General features: G+C 37.0%; 1 pseudogene; it reads right to left on the bottom strand.

Annotated features, from left to right (window-relative positions):
* Positions 1-6,012: 6,012 nt before the first annotated feature.
* On the bottom strand, positions 6,013-7,693 carry LOC149016149 (mitochondrial uncoupling protein 5 pseudogene; annotated as a pseudogene).
* Positions 7,694-12,943: the final 5,250 nt, after the last annotated feature.

Here is a 12,943-nt window from a genome sequence, read left to right on the forward strand (position 1 = left end):
AGAATTGCCTGCAGAGTGTCTAAAAACCAAATCCAATTCAAAAAACCCAAGGTGGCGTTTGGAGCAGGACCAAATAGAGGTGATAGCTATGGACTACAAGGAGTGTGAGAGGGGACAAGAAAAGAATAGATGGTCAAAGTCTTTGGGTTGTTCCAACAAAGGATGCGGTTAGGGTTCACTTTGAAGTGTCTATGCTTGAGGAATGATTGGGTAGGGAGGCAGAGGTTAAAGGCTCTCCAAGCGGTTAGGGCACGTCTGGGGATGTAGCTCTTGAACCATACCAAGGGATGCCAAGCTATTGAAGGGTCGGGGTGCGGATGAGGTTCTACGCTGAGGAGATGGAGAAGGAGCCTTGAGGGGAGGGTAACTAGGAAGTATAGTCAGTCATGAAGGGGGAGGGGGAGCAACCAAACCCAAGTGAAACTCTAAAGGGAAGGGAAGGGGGGATCAATTATTCCAGATGAACTTCAAAAGTAGGTTGAGCTTAGGGATACAAGAGGCATAGACTTGGCGGAGACCAAAAACAGAGTAGAGGACACCAAAGGATGCCATGGTTTGAGCCAAATGGCTCCATCATCGGCAACCTGGGTGGAGATGGTGTGGGGCAAGGGGCCGAAGGAGGAGAAGCTTTCTCCAAACCCACGAGGGATTTGGGGGAAGGGAGACAATTCAAATGGAGTCATCACACAACAAGTGAGAATGTACTGAATTGGCCCTTAAAGAGTCATACTTGGAGGCAATTTTCCAAATGAGTTTCAGGAGACCACCTTCCAATTGAGGATGACAAACAAATGACCAGCTGATGGGATGGATGAATCTAGAAGTTTCTTGACATCTCAAAGGAACACACAAAAGAGGGAATCTATAGTGAGAATTTTTGGCTTTGAAAGGGGAAAAGATATTGCACCAATAAAAGTAGGATTCAAAGACTAATCTAATGAAGATCATCCTACTTGCTAAAGATAGAAGTCCACCCTTCTAAAGTGGGAACTTCTTCCATATTTGATCAAGCATGGGAGTGCAATGGTGATTCATAAAATGGCCCAGGATGATAGTGAGGCCTAGGTAGAAGAGAGGGAAGGAGCCAATAGAGAAAGATGTGAGCAGGAGGAGGGTCTCTTCAATGGCATCAAAGATTGCAAAGAAGATGAGGAATTTCTAAAGATTGATTCAGAGGCCAGAGAGGGATTCAAACATAATGAAGGATGTCTTTTTACTTGAAAGAAAACTTTTCTCTCTATCTCATGAAAAAAGCTGCTGTCATTCCTTCTTTTCAAAGATTGCTACCTGATCCATGATCTGATGAACATCAATGCAGGTGTAAATAAATTTATTTGGAAGCAACAACAGGGATGAAGATTTTTCCTATACTGCAGTACAACAGCAATTCAATACAATTTCATCTCAGTGAAAAAGCCACGCCACCCTGTCTGTGAGTTTATGAAAGAAAGACTACATCAAAAAAGGAAGAAAAAAAATCACCTTTCTCAAAAGAAAAAGCATATTTCTAGAAGCCCAAAAATATTAAGTCTTATAAGCATCAATACCAAAATATGCCCTCTTACCAGAAAAATATATACCAAAATATGCCCTAAGAAAACTCTAGAATCAGATTGACTAACAAATGTTTACATGGCAAGCTACTAGAACCCTCAAGACAAAACCATCCGTTGATTGCTAGAAAACTTTCCATGGGATGATCTGCACCATGAGGTATATACATACGATACACCCTAACTAATGGTTAGGTTTTAATAAAACCCCAGGTGAAAATGGTTCCAGCAATTGTTTTTGTCTTCTTGGTGAGAATCTATGGTATGTCACAATTCATGTCTATCTCCTTCATCCTTCTCACTTCTCATGAAAGATTAGGGAAACCCAGATGCTATAATGATCGGTTCCAGTCTCTGTTTGCAGCATCATCTCTACCCATTACAGGAAAAGGGAGCATGAAAGATGATTTTGTATCATTTCATGGCCTTTTTTAGTGCCAACTGTCAGATGATGAAGAATAGATTCTCATTAATAGAATTTGATGCATCAATGGTTGATGTCTTCTTCATTAGGCATTTAACACACTATAAATTGACTCCAAACTGTTTCAAGTCCATGGCTGATTCTCTTCGAAACCCTAATCCCTTCTCTCCAACATGAAGATTTCACATCATTTATCTTATCCGATCTAACCTTCCAACCTTGCCGCCCTCCACCCTCACAAACTCCACCACAGAAAGAAAATAGAATAAAAGAATCAATTTGTTATGGTGTTCCAATTTTTGGTTTTTTTTTTTTTTTTTGGTATATTCCAATTTTTGGTTCACATGTAAAATAATTGGTTTAATATTTCAATTTTCTGTGGGTATCACTTATTCTATATTTGAGTAACCTTCTCCCCCCACCTCCCAACTGTCCTACCCTCATCTAGTATGATTTTGCTTGGAAACAGCGCTACTTCAGCCGTCAAAGATCTTAGCCATTTTGGAGTCCAGAGCAAATCTGGATTATTGAGTGAAGTGTCCATTCAACTGTCTAGATTTGCTTCGGACCCCAAAATGCAATTGGATCATGCGTTGCTGGGCATGGCACTGCTCCCAAGGACGATCCCATCTAGCAATCTCGCATATGCAAGATTCGAACCTTTGGCACTTTCAAACCCTTTTGGATTACCTCCTCGTCACTTTGAAATTGATTATGGAAATTCTTTTGAAAATTAAATATTTAACACGAGAAAGTTTTTTTTTAGAGATTGGTTCATTTGGATTGGCCATCAAGTTGCAAACAAAATTTTATCTAGTCCATTTCCCTCTTGATGAAGGACACATAGCTATCAGTTACATCCAAATGTAAGAAAAGATTTAGAAAATAAATTTTTTTATTCTAATTTAATATGAACTTTTGGATGTGACTAATATGCATGTGTCTTTCATTAAGAGAGAAATGGACCTGATAAAATTCCGTTGCAAATCCATTAGAGTAGTTTGGCATTTTTCACAAGGAGAACGTGCTAAGTTGGCATTCGTATTCTTCTTGGGTATTCTTTGAACATATTTAGGCCACTTGGCTTTTGGGACCGCTGAACTGAATGTGTGGTTGAAAATTCTACTCTTTCTAGGTTCATCTCTCAATATCCATTCCTTGCATAAATTGGATAACAAATTTCTCTCCTAGATTTTATTTTTGCTATGGTTTTTTTTTTTTTTACCTTGTATGTTATTTAGGATGAATGAAATAAGGTAGCCATTTAGAATCATCTCTGAATCTAATTATGCTACTTTATTATATATTGTATTGGACAAGAGGTATGAAAATTTATTAATATACACTAGACACAGAGAGCAACCGGAATCTGGATCATCACCTCGTCAGAGGAGCACTCTATGCTCCCCGACAGCTTTACAACCACAAATCCTGTGGGACCCACAGGTTAAAAAAAAATTAAAAAATTTAATTAAAAAAAAAACCATCACCCAACCCCTGGGTCCCCCTGTATTTATGGTGGTAAAGCCGTCGGGGAGCACTGAATGCTTCTCTGACAGATAGCTAATCCGGACTTGCTATAAAGAGTGAAACAAAAAGGGATCATAAAAAAATTCGAATTTTGAAAGAATATATAATACAATATAGATTTGATTCATTTTGTTCTTTTTCTCCACAGTTGCTTGAATAAAAAAACACGTGTAAGAAAGATACCAAATTATATAATTAACTAACATATAAATCCCTTCGACATAATATAGTATAGTTTTCTTACATAAAACTCTTTATTTAAAATAAAAAATATGTATCATATTTAAAATAAAAAAATATGTATGATACAGGATAATAAGATATCATTCACCAGTGGTAAAGGAAGTCTCCACACAATTGTTTAGATAAAAATATTTTTCCTTCTCCAACAAAATTCTTATAAACTAATCCACTTCTTACATTGTTGCTTTTTTTTTAGAACAACTTGGGGTCACTTGAATAAAAAAAAAAAAAAAAACTCACGGTCGCTTGAATAAAAACATGTATAAATGGTGTTCTAATCATTGAATCTTTATTTGTGATCACACAAATATATTTCGTATTGCACTCGAATTGTGATGTATATAAATATCACGCGACAGTAATGAAACTTTAGAAAAACATAAAAATTGAGGTTCATTTGGCTAACTTGCTCTTTAATCGATTATGTGTCTCAAAGAATAATTTTATAATTACTTAAATAGATGAGATAATTTTTCTCTATAATTTAGACAAAAAAAAAAAACTTGTCTATAATGACATTTTGCTAAAGATAGATAAAGATATGAAAACACGTAGAAAATATGAGTGAGAAGACAGAGACAATTTCGGGTAAGAACGTAAATTAGTTGAGAAGTCAATTCTGAAAAGTGAAAACGGTTAAGAAGAGTATTCTAATAATCAAATTAGAGAAGCAAGGAACTCCTATTAGTTCACCTGTTTTCCTTCCACGTCTAAAATTAATCTCTCCGTCGACTCCTACACGTTTTCGAAAGTCACACTGCCCTTGGCGTCACCATCATGACAATGACATTATGTAATTTCTAGACAATATGTTGTTCCTTTATGGAGCACCTTGGCTAATTCGAGTCTAGATCAGGGTAAATTGAGTGTTTTTCTCATGCTTTTCTTATCAAATAATATTAATGAGAGTTACTTAATTTTCTATTTCTTCTCAAATCTTTTAATTTCCTCTCTAATTTTTTTATTTTTTAAAAGACCGTTGTAGTCATCTTTTCATGTGTGAAATACCAGAACTTGACCTCTCTTCACCTGAGAAAATTTTTAATGAAATTCATGTAGTGTCTATCCAGTGTTGGGCACTACAAAGCACTAGCCTAGCATGATTTTGATGGGTCCTTTCGAATGTTAAATCCTAATTCTAGAGTTAGGAATTTTACCTTTCATTTTATCATTATTAGACTAAGCTTCACTCTTACTGTATAGTGAAGAAGTATGACAGTCCAAATCATCTCCCTATTAGGAAAGATATATGTATTTTTCCACTGCTCCACCACAAATCCGGATCCTCACCCCGTCGGGGTAGCACATAGTGCTCCCTCGACCACACAATAATCATGTGGGCCCCGCAGGTGAAAATTTAAATTTTTTTTTTTCAAAAAGTGTTTTTTACATGTGGGCTCCACATGGTTGTGTGGTTGGGAAGCCATCGGGGAGCACTCTGTGCTACCCCAACGGGGTGAGGATCCAGACTCCACCACCCCCCTCAATAGAGATAGAATCCACATGAGACTTGCAAGGAGTCCCACCTCTTATTATATGTTAAAGAAATTTTAAGGGTGTTCACGTCTCTCCCTAGGCTTGACAAGTAAATAACCCGAGTCAAAAGATGAGGGGAACACAAATCTCTTAACAGTTAGACCTAGAGTCGGCCAACTGGTTCAATTCCTCTCTCTCTTTCTCGAAGTTAACTTGAATGTTGTACATTAAATACGCAACACCTACTGCCAACGGTCGATATTTCGATTCTTTCTCGTAGGTGGTTAAAAGCGAGACAAACGGTATGGTGAACCCTCCCTTCCTCTCTCTCTCTCTATTCCCACCATTGGAGTCCTTGGAAGTCAATGCCACGTATAGAGGGCCCTACACAACATGACCACGCTCTACAAATCACAAAAACAAAACCCCTTCACTACCATCCATGACCCACATCACCTGTTTGATTTAATTCCCCTTCCACGAACCTCGCCGCATTCAATGCCCCCAACACCATCAAAAACAGAAAAAAACAACGAACCCCCACTGGCCCACGTACCATCTTTCATGAACCCCACGCGCAATTTCAATGATATTACCAAATCTCTCACAGGCCCACACGTGCCCACCACACGCCACAACTCCCCCAGAATCGCCCTTTTTTCTTCTTCTTGTTTTTTTTTTTGGGTAGGACTTCTTGAATCTTGGTTGATTGAAGCCAGAGTTGAACTTAGATTTTCTTAACCTAGCTAGCAGCTCCAACCATATGAACAATCTTAAACCATCAACTGATAAAATCATTCAGATTTGAATACCATATATCAATTAGAACAAAAGAAACACAATAAAACATATTGCTAATGTAGTTTCAACTTTCAACCCACCCCTAATTCCATCTGATGATTCCTGGACTTCATGGATCTTAAAAACCCATTAAGACATTGAATCATTATTGCTAATTTTCCATTTCATCTCCATGAGAAATGTTCTTCTTCGTCATCATCTCTAATCTGAGAAAAAGCTCAGAAATCTTTGAGCAGCTTCCGAACCTGCTCAAGCGTCACGAACAGAACCACAGTAAAGGGACCTTGCCTTGATATCGTTGGAATGAAACCCTTGTAGAGAGCCATTGGTCCCTCGGCCTTTATTGTCTTCACCGCACAATCGATGGCGCCGGAGTAGGGTGGCGCCGCCCCTGGTTCAACCTTCATGTTCATCACTCTTGTCTTGATCACATCCACTGGATTTGAAGCCACAGAAGCAACAAACCCAGCAATAAAGCTAGAAGTTACATGGGTTCCAAGCCCATCCTTCATAACACCGTTCCCAATAATCGTCTCCTTCACCTGATCATATGTTGCGAGCTGTGATGCTGTAACGATCATGGCCCTATTCACCGTTAATGAAGATCCTCTCCACAGGCTTGGGATTCCTTCCTGCTTCGACATCTGGGTTATGGCATCAACGACACTCTTGTAGTTCCTGCGCTGCGCCGCCGGGAGACGGCCATCGGCCTGCATCCGCACCATGGCTACATCGGCTGGGTTGCCGACGGCGGCACCGATTCCTCCGGCGATAAGGCCAGCTGCAATCTTGCGAACGAGTGGCATTTTCCCCGAGTTGGGGTCCGTCCATTTTTGCTTGAGGATGTCGTAGAGGCCCATGCGGGTGGTGGAGTAGAGTGTCTGGCGGAGGACGGTGGCGGAGACGCCGGAGAAGAGGGCTGCGACGCCTTCGGTTTGGAAGATCTTGACGCCGACGGCAACGGGTCCCATTCTTGGTGGAGGTGGTGGAGGTGGAGGAGAAGCGTGAAGAACGCTTGAACCGGAGGAGGCGTTGAAGGCGTAAGCTGGCCTGAGATTCTGAATGGTTGCTGGGTTGGGAACGCTGGACTCACCCTGAAGCTGCATGCGAACCTTGATGAGATCTAGTGGGTGGGTAGAACACCCTGCAATGATTGAGGCTATGCCTCCTTCGACGAATCCTTTAACACCCATTTCACAATCTGAAAGATCTGGTTTTTAGATTTGATTTGGGTTTTCAAGAACCGTGCTTGTTGATTTCTGTGGTTAACGGGTGAAGCTTGAAAGGGGTGAAGAACTAAGAATCAGAAGATGAAAAGCAACAACAATAAGACCAGTTGGAATTAGGGCTCATCTCACTGGAAACCAGGAGATGAGAATGAAGGCCAAAGGCGATAGAAGAAGAATGAGGTACGTTTGTTCTCTGAGACATATGCTAAGAGAGATGAAATAGATCCGTTGAGTGATGTTTTTGGTTTCCCGAAGAAGGAGGCGATTGAGTATTTATAGATACCAGAAAACTCGGACTTGGAAGAACGATGGAGGATGGAAACAATTCACACGCATTTACGCGGCCTTGTGGGAAACACAAAACCTCCCCAAGTTGTAACCTCCCCTTGTCTCGTCTCCTCTCCTCTGCTTCTCTCTCTCTCTTCCTCCCTGGAATTAGAATTTTAAAACAAGTGTGACTGGCTTTCTTGAGTTGCTTTTTCAGGACTCGGCCTGACTTTGACGCTAAGGATAGGTGCCCACCAACTGTTTGACACATTGACACAATGAAAAATCTGTCTCTATAATCCCACTTTAGGGACGAAATAGCCCAACCTTAAGTATACATTATACCTGTTTAGGACACTGAGTTATGTTAATGGTGTTGACCGTTGAATGGATTCAGAAGCTGTGGTATGTGTTTGGGGTAACAGGTGAGATCACCAAATATGCATTTGAATAATGCTTTTTTTCTTTAGTGGTGAAAAATGTTTGTTTTGTTTGAACCAACAAAATAAATAAATAAACGTTTCTTTTGTTACCTACTTGGCTTCTTGGGCTTTCACCTTTCAACTTTCAACTTTCAACTGCTTCCAAGGGCATGGTGTAATCTGGTTGTCAAATGATTTAGGTGCATGAGATGCTTTATTACAATTCAATAACACCTCCACTGGTTCATTAGAGTTTGAAATCTTTTATTACTAAAAGGAATGTTAAGGAAGTTGGGATGTTAAAGATTGTATTTGTTTTCATCTCTCTATCATACATTATGAAAAGGGATTCATCCATCCCTAATCTGACTTATGAGGAGTTTAGATCACATTTTTATCAAGGAAGAACAGTGTGTTCCCTGACCATTTTGAACCACAGAGCAGATAGTGGGACTTACTTATAAATATTAAAAAAAAATGCAACAATAAAAATCTTAGTGAATTTCATGTGAGTCACACCTTGTATTGTGTAATTTAAAACCGTTAAAAGAACACATTGTTCTTCCTTGATGAAAAATAATCTAAACTCCCTCTAAAAATATGTGGTAGAAAGATGTGAATGAGGCATAATCTTAGACTAAGTTCATCATAAGTAACTATAATTTAATGTTAGGACGTGTTGCAGTGTTTAAAAGCTTGAATTCATTATCCCACAAAAGGAGGGAGTCAAGATCTAGAGGATAACCTATGAAAAAAGTGAGAGCCTTAATTCTAAGGAGTCGAGATCTAGAGGATAAACCTATCTTGACACCCCTCCACCATACATTCATGAGAAGAACCCTCTCTAAAGATTACAAGGCAGATTCTCCTAAATATATTGTGATAGGATCAAAATAAGATTATCATCTACTACTGAAAACAAAGGAATTGGACTCAATTTTAAGGCCTATGTTCCACCATCTTAGAAATAAGATCTCTACCCACTATGTGGCGTTAAATTTTCTTCTTCAAATTTCATAGCAAAGAAATATATTTCCGCAAAAAACTTCAATAGCCAACAAGTATTTCTCCTATTTCAACTTATAAGAAATGGAGAAATCAGAAATAAGAAAAAGTTATGGAAAGAAATTAAAAAATAAAGAAAGAAAGAAAGAAAAGAAAAGAAAAGGTTAAGATGATTGATGGTCTTTGATTTTGAAAGTTCTTCTTTTCTTCTCTTTCTTTCTTTCTTTTCGTTTTCTTTTTCTCTTTTCCTTTTCTTTTCCTTTTTCTTTTTCTTTTTCTTTTCTTTTTTTATTTATTTATTTTTTAATCACAATCAAATTAGTCATTAAGATTGGGTGCACAAACACTCTGGGAGGAGGGGAGAAGGCGTAGTATGAATAGAGGTTTAAACCTATGATTTCTTTAGACTTACTATCTCTACATGGGAGACTGTCACTACTATGCTAAAAGTTGAACCAACTCGATTTTTATCCACAATCAAACCACAAAGTTAATCAAGACGAGACTAAAAATCAGTTAGTTTCAATTTGGATATGTTGCTCCAAAATTTGCCTACATGCAACTTGGTCCACTGTTGGCCCGAACCAAATTCCTGTGGATCAAAAAAAGATGTGAGGGTGGGCCACCTCTGAGGACGGGAAGCCACATCCAATGATGAAGTCAAGTTCTAAAGAATACAGATCTTCGTATTGAAGATTTAATGTTCCAATATCGAATGTTCTCTTTGGAACTTGCAGGAGAGTTAATGCCAAAGTAATTGCAACTGGGTTGACAGTTTTGTATGTGTTGTTTATATATCAATTTCATACCTCATTTATTGAAAAGGCAAATCTCAATCATAGGATCCCTTTCATTGAGACGAAGGGTTAAGATTGAAGGTGGTCGAAAGCTTGATGACCAAGTTAAGGACACAATCTTGCTGGAGAATTCAGACTTACATGGGCTTAGATGTGTCATCTATCCCCTTAATCTCCAGACAAATCGTAAGGATTAATACTCGAAAAGATTTGAATGAATGGGATGCTTCTTGATGAGCACTATGCATTTAATCCTCTGACTCACGTTTAATTATGAGATACTTTATGATTTAGGTGTTTGTTATGGTTCAATTTTGACACCCTTGATTTTATTGAATTAGCTGAATTTGACTAATAGACGATTGAGATATTTGAGTTTGAATCTTGTGGTATCTTAATTAGTTTAAAGATCAAATATCCCAATGGAATTACATTAGAATTCATTAAATTTGAATATCTTATACAAGAGGCATGAATGTATACATGAGCAAATATATTAATATACAAAATTTTCCCTCATATACAATGGAGAGGGCTTAAGAGGATAAGGCCTAGGGCAATGGTGAGATTGCTCTGTCAAGGTCTGGTCTTTCTCGAGTTGAGTTCTTTTATTTGTGAGGATAAAGGATTCTCGTCACACATCTTCATCACATATTTAAAAGGAAGATCCACCTTTTGTTTGCCTTGTTTTGAGATAAATCATCTTCTTAATCGTGTGGTAGAAGAATGTGAAAAAAAGGGCCAAGAGGAGCCTGGTCCAAGTGGTGAGATTGGTCCGCTTCAAGTAAGGCTTCCGGTAGTTGAAATCTTATATGTGTGAGAACAGAGGATTCCACTTGGAAGACCTCCCCACCACATATGTGCAACCCGGGTTGAAGATCCCACCTTTAGTTTGCCAGGACAATGCCTTTTGAGATTGGCAAATCATCTTTTTAATGAAAAAAGAAGAATGTGAAAAGAACACAATCTTTCTATCCCTATGAATAAGAGATTTGAACTCCTCTAGCTCAACCAGAATCTTCAAAAATTATATGAGCTCATAGCCTCAAATCATTAGATTTTTTATAGTTGACTTGTCTCTTGATCTTAGATAAAGGGGGGGAAATTATTAATTTTGTCTAATCATACTCAAGTGTACAAGGCTTCTATATTTAATTGTTTTCTAAATATGATATAATATAAGTTAATTGATGATAATTGTAGTCTTTAACTTCAATGCAAAAAAAAAAACAATAAATAAACCAATTGATATGGAAGAAACTGAAGTTAGATGCCTTCCTATGAAGTGTTCTAATGCATCTCTCTTGAATAGTTGAATGGTCAATTGAATAGGAAAAGTTAAAAGGGATACGTCTCCCAAAAACTTGGCCAAACCTTCTAAAATATTGAGTTCAACTGGAAGGAAGGTGAATCTAGTTTATTTGGTATTTGAGTATTTCGATTGTTGTGGAGTTATGGTCAAATTTTCAAAACTAGGAATATTTTTGCAAATTTTCTAGTTGGGTGGGCTTACAAGTTGCAAATAAGTTTCATTCTACAAACAGTTTTTTGTCCTTTCTTGGTTAATCACCATAGAAGTTTTCATATAATGAAATTTTTTGTAAATAAAAAATAAAAAATAAAAATACCACCTTACCTTTCTCTCTTTTTTTTTTTTATTTAATTTGTTAGAATGAATACCAAGAAATCACGAACACAAATAAAAATAGATTTAAGGAACATGAAAATTGTATATAATTCACACGTCAAAAAAGTATACTACATCAACAAGTAAAGAAAACTCATTTTTTCTTTATTCATCATAGAAGTTTTCATATAATGAAATTTTTTGTATTATAAAAAATAAAAATAGTGCCTTACCTTTCTCTCTTTCTTCTTTTTATGGGATTTTATTTTGAAATGAAAATTGAATTTAAATATCTAACCATTTCATTTCATTGATTTTATATTTGTTTAATTTGTTATAATGAATACCAAGAAATCACGAACACAAATAAAAATAGATTTAAGGAACATGAAAAGATATTTCATATAATTGAGCCATCAAAAATTAGATTACATCAAAAAAAGAAAACTCTTTTTCTTTATTTATCGAAGACTATTAATACATATGAAGAAACCAAAAGGGAAGGTCTCAAGTGAGTGTAGATCATCTCCCATTTGATCCACTTAAAAGTGTTCCGACAAGATCGAAACCTTGTGGATGCAAAAATAACAAAAAATTCCCAATGGAGACTCACTCATAATACAGTCAAAAAAAAAACTCATCACCCTAGTCGACCACCATAATTAGTCAGGCAAAGCCTTGAAGACAATTCAAAATGACACCACAAAAACCATAAAGTCCTCCCAATCTAAAGTCTCTACTTCGGTTAGAGATGTGATTTAGATTGTCTAAGAAACTTCATTACAGGTCATTCTTTAATACCAACTACAAGAATTCAAGTCACCAGGACAATTTAATAATCATTCATAGTGCAATGGAAACACTTTGAAGCAATTTATCATGTAGGAACGCAAAGAAGTCCATTAACAGACTCAACTCATAAATATAATGGGAACATGTTTTAATTCAACTGAAAGACAAAGTCTAAGAGGGTTTTTCTTTTTCTTTTTTTCTTTTTATTTTAGGGGGAAAACAAGTTAATTGAATTTTAATGAACAAAAGTAACAATTTGGTTGGAAGTTTGAAAATCTATTTGAAAAATAGATACATGGCCAAAAATCCATGAAAGAAACCCTTCAGTTTGACATCTGATTCACATTGAAATTGAAAATAAGACAAACCATCAAGATCAGCTATTGAATGGTAATGAGTTAATCAAAAAGTCTATTTTCCAAATTCAACCTTTCTAAAAAACTCTGGAATCAGGTATGACATCAACCTAAAACGATTTGGGTTCTTGAAATCGTTTTAAAATCAATTAGATTTGGTCAGAATTGGCTAAAACTTATTCATACTCAACTTAACACGACCGATTCCAAATCCAATCGCGTGATTCCACAAATCTGATCTGTTTAAAATCATCATTAATGATTGTGGTTTGAAAAGATCTTGAGGGGACCAAACCTTTGAAGCTTTATTGAGATTAGAGAAGACGTAAAAGTCTCAACTTAAAATAATTAGAATTTGAATGAAAAACTACCCATTCATCTGGGTCAAGAAATATGCTTGACTTTGCTCCCTCTATTTTAG

The sequence above is a fragment of the Hakea prostrata genome, chromosome 5 (assembly GCF_041222555.1).
Source record: "Hakea prostrata isolate BN-2017 chromosome 5, UWA_Hpros_2, whole genome shotgun sequence".
NCBI lineage: Eukaryota > Viridiplantae > Streptophyta > Magnoliopsida > Proteales > Proteaceae > Hakea > Hakea prostrata.